The sequence below is a fragment of the Pristiophorus japonicus genome, chromosome 12, assembly GCF_044704955.1.
Source record: "Pristiophorus japonicus isolate sPriJap1 chromosome 12, sPriJap1.hap1, whole genome shotgun sequence".
Lineage (NCBI taxonomy): Eukaryota > Metazoa > Chordata > Chondrichthyes > Pristiophoridae > Pristiophorus > Pristiophorus japonicus.
This window is the reverse complement of record NC_091988.1, coordinates 26,615,062-26,633,976: the sequence shown is the minus strand read 5'-3', so window position 1 is coordinate 26,633,976 and position 18,915 is coordinate 26,615,062. Positions and strand designations below refer to the sequence as shown.

The 18,915-nt window shown below is 44.2% G+C and overlaps 1 protein-coding gene across 8 annotated transcripts in view; it reads right to left on the bottom strand.

Moving 5' to 3' along the window:
• LOC139276702 (bis(5'-adenosyl)-triphosphatase-like) overlaps positions 1–18,915 on the bottom strand; it is a 1,572,769-nt gene that overhangs the window by 1,241,031 nt on the left and 312,823 nt on the right. The window contains exon 1 of one of the 8 annotated variants that reach the window (XM_070894676.1): positions 4,728–4,798. The exons of the other annotated variants lie outside the window; for them this stretch is intronic. The gene's annotated coding sequence lies outside the window, so the exon portion shown is untranslated. Of the gene's footprint in view, positions 1–4,727; positions 4,799–18,915 lie in introns of those variants that run through there. 8 annotated transcript variants of the gene reach the window in all.

The following is an 18,915-nucleotide window of genomic DNA, read 5'->3' as shown; positions in this document are numbered from 1 at the left end:
CTTGCTCCCTTGTAGGTTCTGTAACATAATATTCGAAGAAACAATCCCGTATGCATTCTATGAATTCCTCCTCAAGGCTACCCCGTGCGATTTGAGTTGACCAATCGATATGTAGATTAAAATCCCCCATGACTACTGCTGTGCCTTTTTCACATGCCTCCATTATTCCCTTGATTATTGCCCGCCCCACTGTGAAGTTATTATTTGGGGGCCTATAAACTACGCCCACCAGTAACTTTTTCCCCTTACTATCTCTAATCTCCACCCACAATGATTCAACATTTTGTTCATTAGAGCCAATATTGTCTCTCACAACTGCCCTGATATCATCCTTTATTAACAGAGCTACCCCACCTCCTTTCCCTTCTTGTCTATCTTTCCGAATCGTCAGATACCCTTGTATGTTTAATTCCCAGTCTTGGCCACCCTGCAACCATGTTTCTGTAATGGCCACCAAATCATACCCATTTGTAATGATTTGTGCCGTCAACTCATTTACTTTATTTCGAATGCTGCGTGCGTTTAGGTAGAGTGTTTTAATCCTTGTTTTTAAACCATGATTTTTAGTTTTGACCCCTCCTGCAGCCCCTTTATATTCAGTGGCCCTTTTTGTTTTTTGCCTTGGGTTTCTCTGCCCTCCACTTTTACTCATCTCCTTTCTGTCTTTTGCTTTTGTCTCCTTTTTGTTTCCCTCTGTGTTATTTTTTAGCTTCATTTGTTTCAAGCCCAAGAAAACTATTTAGATGGGAGCAATTCTGGGAAGACCCCGAGATAAATCAATGAGCAGTGACATACCAGTCACATGACAGATCACACTCTGTGCTACTCTTTCACATAATATTTTTTTTAATCATTTATTCTCTGTGACCAGAACAGAATTCACTCCCCAACATTAAAGGGCCAAAATTCCCTATCGCCCTGGTTGGGGGCAGTAATGGGGACAAACATTCTGCGCCTGGCACAATTCGGGATACTGCCTCTCACAGGAAGTGGAGCACAATGTCGCGTGCTCCACTTCCTTTTGGGGTGAGATCGGGGGCGCGATGCAGCCTCTCCGCATAGCACTGATGCGTTTCAACGCCCCTCTCCATCAGTTAAAGGGGAGGGACGCTGCGAACTCTGCACGGCCCTTTGATGGCCTGGACTGGGCCACCAGGGCGAAGGAGTGCCAGGCAGTATGATTGCGGCTCGGACCCCGTGAAAGGAGCAGCCAATGGCCTGACCGGTAAGGGAGGGTAAGAAAAAAGGATGGCGGCACAACTTCTTTAAGTTTCACCCTGTGATGGGTGACTGGCCGGTTTGGGACCTGCGAGGCTGGCGCTGGCCAATTTCTGCCACGGAGTGCACAACAGAGGAATTTGGGCCTCTAAATTCTCTCAGTTGATACAGCTTGTGAATTTGAATCATGTTTTTAAATGGGACTGTTTCACACACACAAGACCATGAACTTCATATTGCATCAAATTAAGAAAAAAAAAATCTAATTACCAAAGTTCAAGACTTAATTGCTACTTTCGGTTTTAAGTTTTATCTAATTTCATTATGTGTAACTTTCCCTAGGTTAAAACTGCTTGCCAGAGCAATTACTATTAAGGAGATCTTGAGGCTATCTTTATGAGCTTTCTGCATTCTGCAGGTAATGAGTTATGCAGAGGTTCTACAGAATAAAGAGAAAGTAAAGAACAATACAATCAGTGGTCAGAGATAATAATAGAGTGGACTAGTTTATCTCCCATAGCATTACAGATAGGAAGTCAAGACCAAAGTCTGTTTTCAGGTCGACCTGGGTGAGAGAGTAGGGGAATAATTAGACCAATGCAAATGAAGACTGGAAAGAAAGGATGGGTGAGGAGGGGGGGAAAGAAGAAAGGAGAGGGAAGGGGAAGAGAGACAAGAGGGGAGAGAGATGCCTACCTGTACGAACATGGGGCCCAAGTTTCCCCAGGAGTTGCTCCGTTTTTTTTGGAGCAACTAGATTTTTTTGGAGTAACTTAAAAATCGCAATTCTCCCCATTTAATTTGCTCCAGTGTAAGTGAGTTGGTGAGGTAGATTTTTTTTTAGTTTTGTTTTTTTTCCCAAAAGGTTACCAGCCACTTACGTCTGTTTTGGCCATTTAAGCAAGTTTAGCCAGCTAAAAGTTACTCCAAAATAACTTAGGCTAGCATATGAGGCCACTTGTGTCCGCTCTGAAAAACCTTTAAGAAATCAGCGCAGGTAGCCAGAGATAGGGGGGGAGGGGGAAAGGAAGTGAGAGGATTCTGCAAAGCACTAAACACCTTCACAACATCATCACAACATCTTCATCACAACATCATCAATAATAAATGAAAAATAAATCAATTACTAAAGTATAAAGTCCTAACTCGCCGACGCAGCACGCACCAGCAAGCCCTTCGGCCAGGGCTAGGGGCGGGAGGCTCGCAACAAGCAGCAGGAGAGATCTCCGAGGCAGAGCAGGTTTCGGGGGGGGGTTCCGGCCCGGTGCAGATCAGGGACTCGCCATTACTGCTGCAGCACATCGAGGCTCTCCGACTCTCTGTCAAACCAACTAAAGGCTGCCCGGATGCGGGCCGAGTTGGCGGCTCTCCCCTTGATCCACATCCGGAAGCTGTCGGTGACCAAGGAGGGGAAGAGTGGCCAGAGAGGAAAAATAAACGCTGTGCCCTTTTATTCTGCTGCTGGCTTTCCAGGGGGGACGTAATGAAGTTGCTTGCTTCGGTGGCCATCCTCCGCTTCCACCCCATTCACACCAGCAACCAACTTCACATCTCTGTGAACTGACTTGTTGCAGATGTCCCACACAGCAGCTTGAGAATTAGGCCGAGGCACATCAGAGCTGCGATGAGCCTGACTGCCATTGGCAAAGCCATTCAAGTGATGAAGGTTGTCGGCAGCTCAGATCTGACATGCAAAAAGTCAGTCCCTTTGCAGGCTCTGCTTGAGCAGAGGGATATGTCGGATATTCCTGGGTAGCTCAAAACACGCAACTCCACAGCCATGGCAGTGCGGATAAGGGCAGTCTGTGTTTGGTGCAATTGAACCTGTTTCACATCCCTCTTTTGATCCTCATCTTTCTCCAAGTAACACAAAAAGAGGAAATCCCCATATCAATAATTTTGATTTTTTGGCAATGATTAGATCTTGCTCCAAGGGATAAAAAAAAGCTCCCAAAATTAAACAATCAGATTTCATGAATCTGATTTTAGAGTCCACTTTTGTATGTGCTCCGAGTAAGCTGGTCTCCCTTGAACCACTTCATTCTTTCAGCCCATTTCTTACGGTGACAAAAGTGAACACAGGAAAATAAGGCAATTCCTTCTGTACTGATTGCTTGTTTAATTGAGTTTAATATTAAAATTAAGTGCCTGTATTTTTTGTGCAGAACTCTGGTGATCCAGTGAGGGATCTAGAAACATAGAAACATAGAAAATAGGTGCAGGAGCAGGCCATTCAGCCCTTCTAGCCTGCACCGCCATTCAATGAGTTCATGGCTGAACATGAAACTTCAGTACCCCCTTCCTGCTTTCTCGCCATAACCCTTGATCCCCCGAGTAGTAAGGACTTCATCTAACTCCCTTTTGAATATATTTAGTGAATTGGCCTCAACTACTTTCTGTGGTAGAGAATTCCACAGGTTCACCACTCTCTGGGTGAAGAAGTTTCTCCTCATCTCGGTCCTAAATGGCTTACCCCTTATCCTCAGACTGTGACCCCTGGTTCTGGACTTCCCCAACATTGGGAACATTCTTCCTGCATCTAACCTGTCTAAACCCGTCAGAATTTTAAACGTTTCTATGAGGTCCCCTCTCATTCTTCTGAACTCCAGTGAATACAAGCCCAGTTGATCCAGTCTTTCTTGATAGGTCAGTCCCGCCATCCCGGGAATCAGTCTGGTGAATCTTCGCTGCACTCCCTCAATAGCAAGAATGTCCTTCCTCAAGTTAGGAGACCAAAACTGTACACAATACTCCAGGTGTGGCCTCACCAAGGCCCTGTACAACTGTAGTAACACCTCCCTGCCCCTGTATTCAAATCCCCTTGCTATGAAGGCCAACATGCCATTTGCTTTCTTAACCGCCTGCTGTACCTGCATGCTAACCTTCAATGACTGATGTACCATGACACCCAGGTCTCGTTGCACCTTCCCTTTTCCTAATCTGTCACCATTCAGATAATAGTCTGTCTCTCTGTTTTTACCACCAAGGTGGATAACCTCACATTTATCCACATTATACTTCATCTGCCATGCATTTGCCCACTCACCTAACCTATCCAAGTCACTCTGTAGCCTAATAGCATCCTCCTCGCAGCTCACACTGCCACCCAACTTAATGTCATCCGCAAATTTGGAGATACTGCATTTAATCCCCTCGTCTAAATCATTAATGTACAATGTACAATGCCTAATTACCTGTTCCACCAGCCATGGCAACTGAAAATCATCCTGTAAAATCTTTCAGGAAAAGTATATTCGAGATGCTTGGAAACTACCCGTGTAGAACTTGAATGAATAGAACATAAAAAGTACTGATGGTCTTCGTAACAGAACCGAAGTGAAAAAAAATATGAAAACCAGTTCAAGAATTTTTATTAGAATAATAAGACAATTAAAATTTATATTGTTTTTAAATTTCTATTAACCAGGAGATGCTGGTTACAGTTTACAGTTGCAGAAGCATTGATAATTACACACAAGGGCATCAGAAGTAAACATTAAAAATACTACCTCTTAGGACCACTTTGTCACTGGGCCACAGATGTATATGATCTGATAATCTTCTATTTGTCCAACAGCATTACAGCGAACGCAATACATTGCAGTTCAATCACACCTGCATCCAGAGCAGTTCTCAACTCAAGTCTAGAAAAAAGTGCACAGGATCAAGGCCACTTATGTAACTCAATGCTGCTTAATTTTGAGGCATTGAATACCATCAACTGAAGTGTGGTTTAGACATAGCGTCTATCCTTTAAAAACCGTTAGCAGCTGTTCATTTTGCCATATTCCAGTCTCCAGCCTTTACAAAGGCCAAGGAGGAGCAGAGGGCCGACGCGGTGTGTGTGGGCAAAGTGACAGGGCCCTGCGCTGCTGGTGAGGGGCAGGTTCACCATATTGTGCTGCTCCAAGATCAGCTCCACGATCTGCACAGCTGCCTCATCTCCTAGGCCCCCTGACCCAGGCCTGTGTCTGTCTCACATACTCTAATTCAATCAGTCGCTGGCTTCCTCGGCTCACGGACACCCATCGCACAAACCTCGCTAAATCCTAACCACTGCCGCATTACTTCCATTGCTGCCTCCGGACCCCGAGCCCAGCTGGGATAGAACCCTGTGTATACACACTCTCATCTGTCGGGAATTAACCCTCGCAACCCAGGGTCCCACCAACTGTTGCCCCGGGTCACCCCACTCAACGTGACCCCGTCATTATATCCTCAGCTCTTACATCCTGAGATCAGACTCGGTCAGTCACACAACTACTCAGCTCGCAGCCCCCTGCTTATATTTTACACATTCCTTTCATCCGACTTGTTTTGGCAGTGCGGGGTCAGGGGTCAGGGGTACGGGGTCAAGAAATATTCGCACCTGTGAACACCCCATTCTCCTCGCTACATTCTCGCCCGTGCCCAGCCAGTGACGAACCGCTCCCCCCTCACTCCCTTCCCCCTCTCCCCTACCCAACCCCTTGCTCCCTGCGCCCCTCCTCACTCCCACACGCCAACACCACTCTTCCACAGCCACCCTCACCCCCATGCAACAAGCAGCAGGAGAGATCTCCGAGGCATGACACGCCGCAACGGCAAGCCCCTCGGTCAGGGCTAGGGGTGGGAGGCACGTATGACTGAAGGGGGGAGGGATGTTTATTTTTTGCAGTTGTTCCTAAATGTTATGTGGTGCTAATGGAACATGATTCAGTTTAAATGTAAAATATGTTTTATTGAAAAGTTTACAATGTACTTCACTTTAGTGCAATAAAATAATTCTTGTATCAAACTTTACTTTAATATGACTCTTTAAGATCACTTATAAAGTTGTAAAGTTACAAAACAATTTCACTTTGAAAACAGTTACAACAGTAACATCAACAACAGCAGCAAAGAAAGGCTGCACCCATCTCTCATCCACATCTCGGTAAATGTGCACTTCCTCATGGAGGTGGTGGTGCCGGGGGGGGGTCCGGCTTGGGTCTCTACTCTCTACTGAGGCTGGTGCGGGGATTGCAGTGGGAGTGGCATTTGATTGGCCGGGCTGTGTGCCCTTATTGCTGCAGCGACCTCACACAGGCCCTCCCTGATGACCTGTGCCATCATTTGCATGCCCCCCATGACGGCCTGTGTCATCGTTTGCACAGCCTCTGACATTCCCGCCTTCCGTTCCCGTGTCATTACTGCTATTTCTCCCGACAGTCCCATTACCTCATCATCCACCTCACTGACGGTGTCCACGAGTGATCGGGTAAGGACACTGGTCTCCACACCCAATGTCATAACCTCAAGCACATCTGTTGCACGCTGCATCTCAGGAGAGCCTGGTCGGATTTGTTATATTTGCTTGTATTTACTCTGTACAGCCACCAGAGGGCTCAACCCCTGGAGTCCCAAGGGATCCCATAATCCCTTGGGAGCACAGGTATTTAAGGAGGCTTCACAGGTTGGAGAGGCACTCTGGAGACCTGCAATAAAAGACTACGGTCACACTTTACTTTGAGCTCAGTGTTCAGTCTGACTCTTTCTCCATACACAACAGGATTCTCCTTCCCCTCGCTCTGGGTCTGCCGCGCGGCACCCCTCCAGTGGAAGGCGCAAGCTGGGACGGTGGGGCCCTGGGTGTTCCAAGCTGCATTCCACTACCAGCGCTGGGACTCGCTACCTCGGAACCTGTGAAACTATGGAATATCGCACCAGAACTTACATCACTAAACGTGGATGGGTACGTGGAGAAACGATGGCATGTCGCATGAGAACTTAAAGCGCTACGCAAGGATGGGGAGGGGATGAAACCATGGAATGTCGGACCAGAACTCATGGAAGTGTCTGGCAAAGTGAGGCCCTGTACTATGGGCTGATCCATATTAAGATCAACATTCTCCCCTGAAAACATATCCGTGCCCCCCGCCTTGGTCTGGATCGCACGCATCTCAATCTTCTTCTGGATCTTCAGGATCTTCAGGATTGGCATCATGTTCTGCAAAATATAACAGAACAGTCAAATGCTTAGCAGCACAGGAGGGGGCAGGATGGGTGGCATGAGTAGTCTCACACGTAGCAGGCTAGGCAGCAGGTTGATTTGAAGGGCCACGATGCATTTTCAGGACTTACCCGCTCCCTCACGTGTGGGCCCAGCTTGTGCAGTACTGATTGCTTTTCTCCAGGTAGGACCCATCAAAGCAGCAACCCTGTCTTCCAAGGGTGTCAGTGGGTGCAGATTTGCCGGGCCTCCTCCGGTTCGAGTTCTTTCCCTTTTGTTGTGGGCCAATTTCTTCTGTAAAGATGTAAATGTAACTTTTTAGAGAGGGTGTCTTTCTGCTGGGTGGGACAGATACAGTTGGTCACATTTACAATTGCAATTCCATTGAAAAATGAAAATATTACTTACACTACTTGACTAAGGTCGTGCCATTTCTTTTTACACTGGCTTCCACATCTCGTGGCATTCACCACTGCGCAGTAATCTTCTGCAACAAAGTTCTAGCGTTTCTTCATTTCTTTGGGTGACACTTTTGTGCAATCTCTGTTGCTGGTATCCAGCTCCTGCCATCTGTTCTCAATGACATTAACTAGTATCTCCACTTGGTCATGCAAGAAATTCTTTGTTCTTGGTGCACGTTGTTGCATTGCTGTATTGAATTGACATTCAGTGATTTCTCAATATACACAGTCTTTACTTTGCATGCACCTATGCAGCACTCCTTTCCACTCCTTCAGGCACCCAAAAATCACTGCGAAGGCTTTCCACTCCTTCAGGCACCCAAAAATCACTGAGCACGCTTTACTTTGAAATATGGCCGATTGCCAATGTTGCTGACCCACTGAGCACGCTTTACCTTTAAATATGGCCGATTGCCAATGTTGCTGAGCCATTGAGCATGTGCGCACGCTCCAACATGCATGTGCAACGCTGCCGGCACTCACAAGCATGCTGGGCCCTAGCCCCGCCCCCCCCTGCCGGCTGTGTTGATCCAGCACGGCCCTGGCTCCGCCCGCCACAGTTTTTGCTGCACCACGCTAAGGGGCTGCAACATTCCAGAAGCGGGGAGAATAACAAGGTTAGTTTTCGGCGAGGTTTTTATTCTACAGTCGCCGCTCCTCATGGAGGTGCGCTGTTTTAAGCGGGGGGAGTCGCGGCGGGGGGTGGGTTATTTGGGCCCCATTTCTATATTTCTGAACGGGCATCAATTTCTCCAAGTTTATTTTTGAGAAAAGACATTATATAGTTACAAATGTTAATAAAGTTTAATGTTGAAAACCCTATTACAGCACCATCAACAGACATAACAACTATTGCAGTTAGATGTAGATGATTTTATCATATTTTCCATAAGATCAGATTTACAAAGGAGATTGCAATACATTTTGAAATGGAATGTTATGACCTAGCTATCATTTCAATGTATAATAAATTTTAATGCATGTTAATAAATAACAAATTATGTCACACTTTGTGTTTGGATTTTCTCAAAATAAACCGAGCAATTTAATGAGGATCAACTTTGCTGCTGCACACCAGGAGTAAATTTCATGGGAACCTCATCAACAACATAAACATACAGCACTGTTGCAACTAGAACATATCATTTTGTGAGGTTCATGTTCATTTTCACACTGTATTAAAGAATTAATGAACAGGATTAACCTACAGAAATATACATTTCACCAAAAACAAAATCTCAAAATGTTACATGTTGCTTATTCCAAACTACTTTTGAAACTTGTTTTAATTATCAACGAGCAAAGTACAATGTTATGTTACAAACATTTGCAGGACAAAATGTCTTGGATTATTCTTGAGAGAAAAAGAGAGAAAGGGAAGGAAGAAAGGAAGAAAACTTGCACGAAACAAACCATTTTCTCTGACATTAGTTCCTGTGATACCCAAAGCACGTTGTGCATTGCTCAGAGTCACACAAAACTTGTGAAACATTCTAAATTACAGCCCAACTCATTTGTTCATGACTCTTGAATACATTTTATGCTGCAAATTCTACCTTATATAAAATGTGGCGACATAATAGGGAATGATAGAATAACAATTCTATGAGCCAGGAAGTTACATTGCTCTGGTGTGTCAAAATTAAGTGAATTGTGAAAGAATTCCTCAAGAATGAAAGAAAGTTAGCGGATGACACTAAGTTGGGTGGCAGTGTGAGCTGCGAGGAGGATGCTGTGAGGCTGCAGAGCGACTTGGATAGGTTAGGTGAGTGGGCAAATGCATGGCAGATGAAGTATAATGTGGATAAATGTGCGGTTATCCACTTTGGTGGTAAAAACAGAGAGACAGACTATTATCTGAATGGTGACAGATTAGGAAAAGGGGAGGTGCAAAGAGACCTGGGTGTCATGGTACATCAGTCATTGAAGGTTGGCATGCAGGTGCAGCAGGCGGTTAAGAAAGCAAATGGCATGTTGGCCTTCATAGCAAGGGGATTTGAGTACAGGGGCAGGGAGGTGTTGCTACAGTTGTACAGGGCATTGGTGAGGCCACACCTGGAGTATTGTGTACAGTTTTGGTCTCCTAACCTGAGGAAGGACATTCTTGCTATTGAGGGAGTGCAGCGAAGGTTCACCAGACTGATTCCCGGGATGGCGGGACTGACCTATCAAGAAAGACTGGATCAACTGGGCTTGTATTCACTGGAGTTCAGAAGAATGAGAGGGGACCTCATAGAAACATTTAAAATTCTGACGGGGTTAGACAGGTTAGATGCAGGAAGAATGTTCCCAATGTTGGGGAAGTTCAGAACCAGAGGTCACAGTCTAAGGATAAGGGGTAAGCCATTTAGGACCGAGATGCGGAGGAACCTCTTCACCCAGAGAGTGGTGAACCTGTGGAATTCTCCACCACAGAAAGTTGTTGAGGCCAATTCACTAAATATATTCAAAAAGGAGTTATGAGGTCCTTACTACTAGGGGGATCAAGGGGTATGGCGAGAAAGCAGGAATGGGGTACTGAAGTTGAATGTTCAGCCATGAACTCATTGAATGGCGGTGCAGGCTAGAAGGGCCGAATGGCCTACTCCTGCACCTATTTTCTATGTTTCTATGTTTCTATCACTTGTGGACCTATGTAGTTTTGTTGCTTCACTTCAAAAAAGTTGCCCCTTTCTCTCCACTCTAACATTATGCAGGAATAAAATTCAAACCAAAGGAGGTAATTATAACTTAATCCACCCGGCAGAAAAGTGACTGGATCGTACCAGCTGCCCATTTTGTATCCTGCCCAATTTTACATCCGGTATGTGATGCCTTTTCCGAAGAATATCTATGCAGTCTCCTCAAATTGCTGCCATTTGTCCTTGTGATCCATCAAGAACAACTTTTTTTGTTCAAGATTGTTTTTCATCACTTTAAAATCCATTAAATCAGCTTGCTCTTGACAAGTCTACACAACAATTGCAACTTTTAGTTACATACTGAGGGTAGAGCTCGGGAATGGAATAGGTCACTACTCAGAGACAGTCAGAGTCTACTGACAGATGGGTCTAAGTAATTAGCCAGAATCAACAGAGAATACAATACTGATTGGCAGGCAAATCAGTAGTTTACTCTTGATTTGAGGAGACCAGATGGCCATCTGAGTAAGACAGTTTACTGATGCATGTGGGGCTGTAGAAGGCAAAGGCCATCTTAAAATGATGATTATACACATGAAAACAGAATGAAAACATAAATCTGACATATTTGTCTTTTTCTTTAAATGTTAAAACTTTCTATTGGGCAAATTCCACAGATGCAAGAAAAATAATCAACTTCCAACATGTGGAAAATATTCTGGCCATTTTCAGCTGGCCAAATGCCCTCAAATAAGAAATCCAGTCGGTTTTCCTTCATCACATCATAATTACCCAGACAGTGGATGACCATTCTCAAACAGTATTTAGACTGAAGGTGGCAACTTCTGAAAAAAGGGCACGTTAATTTAAACATGAAAGGCAATTTTTTCATGATTTTTCACAATAGAGGAAGTAACACTCGGAAATAACAGTTTAGGGAATAAACAGATGAGCAAAAGCTATGACAAGAAACACGGTGCAAAGAGAGATCAGGGCAAAGAGAGACGGACATCAGAAAGACATAAAACTATTTTGGAGAAATGGTACACATTGAGAGAAGTGGAGTATGTGGGTAATAGAATAGAAGAGAGACAAATGGGTGGAACAGGTCACAGAGATAGGCAGACAGGCAGATAGTGACAGTAAAAGATGGAGACAAAGAGAGCGATTGGGGACAGAGAGACAGCAATATTGTAGAAAGGAAAAAGATGGTGCCCACAAGGGAGAGGCAGAGACATTGGTGACAGACAGAAAGATCAGGGCAGAACACAAGAGATAGATGCAAGCAACAGAGGCACAAATGTCAAAAGAACAGAATGAAAGAGTCATAAATATCATGGACACAGAGAACTCGCTGTGAGCAGCCCATCATAGAGCTACTGGTAATAGAAGAAACCGAGCAAAAGTGTGGCACTAGTGCCATTTCTTGTACTTTGTGAATCTAATATAAAAGGAATGTACATCAACAAAAAATCAGGGAGGGGATGGAGGAGGAAACAACAAAAAAAAACAGGAAGCCCTGTTGGAACTCCTTTAAAAGCTAATCATCGTTAACAAAAACAAAATACAATATACATGAGGATAGACTTATCCAACAGATGCTGAGCTCTTGCACTGATTCACAGCTTCAGATAGGGCTTGATAACTGTGTTAACATCTTTTCTGTGTCACTTAATTTGCTTCCTATTGTTTAATTATTAGGTGGTTAATTAGTGCTCCTGGCCAAAACAAATAGCACAAGTGGTGCTTCTGGTGCTCAGTTTGTGAAAAAGTTCGCAATTTGGAGAGATTTTGATAACATCACCAAAACTGAAATAATTTGAAAAACGCAACTCTCCACTAAAGCAAACCTCTATTCATACATCTGAGAGTGTTACAAATGATTATATAGCCCCAGTAGCAGAATATGATATTTATTCCCAGTATAACTGCCGAACTGTACCGTCGCATTGAGTTTTCAAACACCTCACAAATGGGAAAAGATAATGACATCATGTATATTTTGGAAACGCTCCATATTTATACACTTAAATGCTGCAAATTTCCTTGGGGCTTCTCCTAATCGACTGCTATAACTTTGCTGGAAATCCTTTTTCAATGTCTACCTGGGATTTCTGCCGAGGCGATCATCTGCCAAAATTAAAGTGGTCAATCGGGAGAGCCCATGAGGAAACTCCCAGTGCATGCGTTTTAGAATCATAGATTGCAACTGCACAGAAACAGGTCATTTGAGCCATTAAATCTACGATGGGGTTTCTTTCCAGTCACCTAATCTAATTCCACTCTCCTGTTTGCTATCCATATTACTTTATATTCCTCTTTTTTAGAAACTAATTCCTATTTGAAAGGCTTATAGACTCTGCTTCAATAATTATAGCAGAGAATTAACATTCTATCCACCTCTGTGTGAAGAATTTTCTCACCTCTCGAGTTCCTTTTTTTGTAATTATCTGAAATTTGTGCCCTTTTCTTACTGTGTCCCCAACCAGAGGAAACAATCTTTTAACATATTCATGATCTTAAAAATTTCTGCCAGATTACCCTTCATCTTCTCAATCCTAGTCAAAAATGCCCTAATTTTTCAAATCTCTTCATAACTCTAACCCTTCATCTTCTATGCATATGCTGTTTCTTTTCTATTGCTTTTATCTCTTACCGATAATGAGGTGCCAAAAGATAAGAACATAAGAACATAAGAATTAGGAACAGGAGTAGGCAATCTAGACCCTCGAGCCTGCTCCACCATTCAATAAGATCATGGCTGATCTGGCCGTGGACTCAGCTCCACTTACCCGCCCGCTCCACGTAACCCTTAATTCCCTTATTGGTTAAAAATCTATCTATCTGTGACTTGAATCCATTCAATGAGCTAGCCTCAACTGCTTCCTTGGGCAGAGAATTCCACAGATTCACAACCCTCTGGAAGAAGAAATTCCTTCTCAACTCGGTTTTAAATTGGCTCCCCCGTATTTTGAGGCTGTGCCCCCTAGTTCTAGTCTCCCCGACCAGTGGAAACAACCTCTCTGTCTCTATCTTGTCTATCCCTTTCATTATTTTAAATGTTTCTATAAGATCACCCCTCATCCTTCTGAACTCCAACGAGTAAAGACTCAGTCTACTCAATCTATCATCATAAGGTAACCCCCTCATCTCCGGAATCAGCCGAGTGAATCGTCTCTGTACCCCCTCCAAAGCCAGTATATCCTAGCTTAAGTAAGGTGACCAAAGCTGCACGCAGTACTCCAGGTGCGGCCTTACCAATACCCTATACAGTTGCAGCAGGACCTCCCTGCTTTTGTACTCCATCCCTCTTGCAATGAAGGCCAACATTTCATTCGCCTTCCTGATTACCTGCTGCACCTGCAAACTAACTTTTTGGGATTCATGCACAAGGACATCCGGTCCAGGGTGTCCTTGGAGATGGAGCACGCGGTGTCCACCGGTACGCTCGCGGCCTTCCGCGAGAGGTGGGCACCGGAGGGACTGGAGTGCATCATCACGCCCGGCAACCAAATTTTAATTTGATTTTACATTTTAAAGTCTAATTTGTTTTAATTGCCGGTGTTTTTAGTGTCCCCTTCCCTTTTATAGGGGGCACCGGAAAAAATTGTGATTTTAGTGCCCAAAAAAAAAAACAAAAAAAAAGAAAAACACAAAAAAAAAAAGGAAAAAAGGGCCTTGTAAATGTCTGGTGTGTCACCCAGGTCGGGTGGCACAGTTTAATGTTTATGTTTTGCAGGTAGACTCTAAAAGAGTTTCATGCACAAGGACCCCCAGGTCCCTCTGCACCTCAGCATGTTGTAATTTCTCCCCATTCAAATAATATTCCCTTTTACCGTTTTTTTTCCCAAGGTGGATGACCTCACACTTTCCGACATTGTATTCCATCTGCCAAACCTTCGCCCATTTGCTTAACCTATCCAAATCTCTTTGCAGCCTCTCTGTGTCCTCTACACAACCCGCTTTCCCACTAATCTTTGTGTCATCTGCAAATTTTGTTACACTACACTCTGTCCCCTCTTCCAGGTCATCTATGTATATTGTAAACAGTTGTGGTCCCAGCACCGATCCCTGTGGCACACCACTAACCACCGATTTCCACCCCGAAAAGGACCCATTTATCCCGACTCTCTGCTTTCTGTTCGCCAGCCAATTCTCTATCCATGCTAATACATTTCCTCTGACTTCGCATACCTTTATCTTCTGCAGTAACCTTTTGTGTGGCACCTTATCGAATGCCTTTTGGAAATCTAAATACACCACATCCATCGGTACACCTCTATCCACCATGCTTGTTATATCCTCAAAGATGCTCATTATATCCTCAAAGACTGTACACAATAGTCCAATTGTGGCTTAAAGTTTCAGAAAAGTACACCTCCTTGCTTTTGTCTTGTGTGCCTCCAGATGCAAAGTTTTGTTTGTTTACCTTTGTATGGGTGTATCTATTTGTGCTGCTAATTACCTGTGCATCAGTACACTAAGGGCCATCTGCTTCCCTTATCAATTTAAAATGTTGACACTTAAAGTGCATTTTATTTCCTTATTCTTACTTTCAAAATACATTAAAAAATTTCTGCACTGAATTATATCGGTCACCGACCTGCCCACCCCGAGTACCTATGGTATCCTCCTGCAATCTTTCTCAAATTGACACAAAACAACTACCCACCCCCGCCACCCCACAACATTTGGTGTTGACAGAAACCCTAATTCGTAAGTAAAACTAAGTTTCATATAGATTTCATTGTGCATTGTGTTTTTACATTTTGCATTATTATTTATTTTATTAGAGATTCAATGCAGTTTTGATGATGTAAACACAGGAAGGAATCAATGAACTTGTAACATCAGTCTGTTGGTGCTTAGAACGTCAATTAGAGCGACTGGATTGCACATCACCAAGGTCCAGGTCGCTGATTGGAGCGTGAGCAGGTACAGCAGGAGCAGCGAGGTCGGGGTGAAGGAGCGGCGAGGTCAGGGCGAAGGAGCGGCGAGATGGGGCGAAGGAGTGGCGAGGTCGGGGTGAAAGAGCGGCGAGAGATTGTAGAGCGAAGTGGTCAGGGCCCAGGAGAGGCATGAGTTACGGGGCCCAGAAGAAGCGCGGGCCCAGGGGCAGCACGGCCCAGTTTACACTGCGATATAAAAGAAACATAGAAATTTACAGCGCAGGAGGCCATTTCGGCCCATCGTGACCAAGCCGGGCGACAAAGAGCCGCACGGCCCTTGGCCAGCAGCCCAAAAGGTTACATATAAGCCTATGAACGATGATGGAAAGGCAAAGAGCACCCAGCCCAACCAATCTGCCTCACACAACTGTGACATCTCTTATACTGAAACATTCTACACTCCACCCCAACCGAAGCCATGTGATCTCTAGGGAGAGGCAAAAACCAGATAAAAATCGAGGCCAATTTAGGGAGAAAAAATCTGGAAAAATTTCTCTCTGACCCATCCAGGCAATCGAAATTAGTCCAGGAGATCACCCTGGCCTTATTCGATTCTCTACAGTACTTACCATTATATCTGCGTCGTCCAACAAAAGGTCATCCAGTCTAATCCCAATTACCAACTCTCAGTCCGTAACCCTGCAGGTTACTGCACTTTAAGTGCCCATCCAATCATCTCTTAAAAGTGGTGAGGGTTTCTGCATCCACCACTCTTCCAGGCAGCGATTTCCAGATCCCCACAACCCTCTGCGTAAAGAAGCCCCCCCCTCAAATCCCCTCTAAATCTTCCTCCAACCACCTTAAACCTATGTCCCCTCGTAATAGACTCCTCCACCAATGGAAATAGTCTCTTACTATCCAATATGTCCAGGCCCCTCAATATTTTGCACACCTCAATGAGATCTCCTCTCAACCTCCTCTGTTCCAATGAGAACAAACCCAGCCTATCCAATCTGTCCTCATAACTAAGATTCTCCATTCCAGGCAGCATCCTAGTAAATCTCCTCTGCACCCTCTCTAGTGCAATCACGTCCTTCTTATAACACAGCGACCAGAACTGCACGCAGTCCTCCAGCTGTGGCCCAACCAAAGTATTATACAATTTAAGCATAACCTCCCTGCTCTTATATTCTATGCCTTGGCCAATAAAGGCAAGCATTCCGTATGCCTTCTTAACCACCTTATCCACCTGGCCTGCTACTTTCAAGGACCTGTGGACAAGCATTCCAAGGTCCCTTTGTTCATCTACACTATTAAGTGGCCTACCGCTTAATGTGTATACCCTTTCTTTAATAGCCCTCCCAAAGTGCATCACCTCACACTTCTCTGAATTAAATTCCATTTGCCACTGCTCTGCCCACCTGACCAGTAGATTAATATTCTCCTGCAGCCCATGACTTTCCTCTTCATTATCAACCACACAGCTAATTTTAGTGACGTCTGCAAACTTCTTAAATATACTCCCTATATTCAAATCTAAATCATTGATATATACCACAAAAAGCAAGTACTGAGCCCTGCGGAACCCCACTGGAAACATCCTTCCAGTCACAAAAACCATCCATCAATCCCTTTGCTTCCTACCTCCAAGCCAATTTTGGATCCAACTTGCCACTTTGCCCTGGATCCCATGGGCTTTAACCTTCATGACCAGTCTACCATGTGGGACCTTATCAAAAGCCTTGCTAAAGTCCATATATACTACATCGTACGCACTACCCTCATCGACCCTCTTGGTTACCTCCTCAAAAAATTCAATCAGGTTAGTCAAACACGATCTTCTCTTAACAAATCCGTGCTGACTGTCCCTAATTAATCCTTGTCTTTCCAAATGCAGATTTATCCTGTCTTTCAGGACTTTTTCCAATAATTTTCCCACCACTGAGGTTAGGCTGACAGGCATGTAATTACTCGGCCTATCCCTTTCTCCCTTCTTAAACAAGGGAACTACATTAGCAATCCTCCAATCCTCCGGCACCATGTCCAGATCCAAAGAGGACTGGAAAATGATGGTCAAGGTCTCTGATATTTCCTCTTTTACTTTGCTCAACAGCTGGGATGCATTTCATCTGGGCCTGGGTACTTTCAAAGCTGCTAAACCCCTTAATACTTCCTCTCTCACTATATTTATTTCATCCAGAAGATCACACTCCTCCTAGATAGCAGTATCTGCATAAGTGTGCGCACTAGGTCCATGCAGCAGAGCTGATCTCCAGTCATCTTGATTAATCCTTGCCATTGGACCAAGACCTGGTTCTGTCAGGTCTCCAGTCATCCTGGTTAACCCTTGCCACTGGATAAAGGCCAAGCTCTGTCGAGCCCGTGTGGTGGCTGATGTGCAATGGTCACCACACGTTAAAAAAATCCACGCACAGGCAACTTCCACCCTTAATTGGAGTTCCGGACTGGAACATCGGGTCCTTCATTGAAACATCTGTGAACCCATGTGGAAGCAAGTCATCCTTGTTTGAGCGACTGCCTATATGAGCTCTGTCAAGCCCGTGTTGTGGCTGGTGTGCAATGGCCACCACACGTTAAAAAAATCCACACACAGGCATCTTCCACCCTTCAATATGAAGTTTGGGACCTGGAATATGAGGTCCTTCATTGAAACACCTGAGAACTCATCCCTTTTTGGCATGGAAGCATGTCGATACGAGGGATCACCTGTGATGATGATGATGATGATGAGAACATCAAAGAGATGGCAAAACAATTAGTTAGGAACATGAAAAGTGTAAATACCATTCAGCCAAGCTAGAACATTCCTTCTATGGACTGTGTACAATATTCTCTCTTGTGGACTCCATTTAATTCCCCTGTAAATTGACCAAAATTCCAGAACATCTCTCTGACCTTACATCTTGCGCACCTGACTGGTTAACTTCCTTAGCATGACATTCAGTGCCAGCAACTTAAAGTTTCATACAACAGCAGGAATTCCAAAAATTGAACTGCCAAGAAGTTTTTTAACATAGTAATAATTTCCTGGTAACACTTCAATCCATCTAACCCACCTATCCACAGTATTGCCTCAGTAGATTTCTAATAACTCTTTTGGAGAGTTACAGTTAATTTTTAGTATTATGTTTCAAGGCCAATTTTAGTGTTTTGCAGACTTAAGCTTTCTGGAATGCGTTGCAGCAATAAAATATAGTTATTGCATAGCCGATAATTATGCATTTATTAATCCTCTCAACCCACTGCGGCGATCACACTTTTGGTGTGTTCGGTGCTGTGTTTCTGGTGCCATCTGCCTGCTGCTAGTTTATCAAGGATTTGTGAGTCCCACATTATCAATTAGCTCACCTCGCACCAGCAAGTAAAATTCCTTGTTTTCACCATATGGTGTGCCTCAACATGAATGTAGGTTTTCCATACACTTTGATCTTGCTAATTCAGAAGCTAACAAGTCCTACATTTTGTTTCTGCTGTGTGCTTGTCACAGCATGTGCATAAACTTTTAATACATTTTAGTCCTGGCTCCCTGAGCAAGTGCAATTCATTATTTTCAGCACATGTTCATCGTAGCTTGCTTGCATCTATACCTTTCATGGTTTTAAAAGCCTGGATCAGGCTCCCTTCTCAATTTTCTCTAATGAAAACAAATTCAGTTCTATGACTCACTTTTCATACTTAGAGCTTACTCTCAATCTTTTTACCCAAGGGCTGATTTTACAAAATTGGGAAGTTGA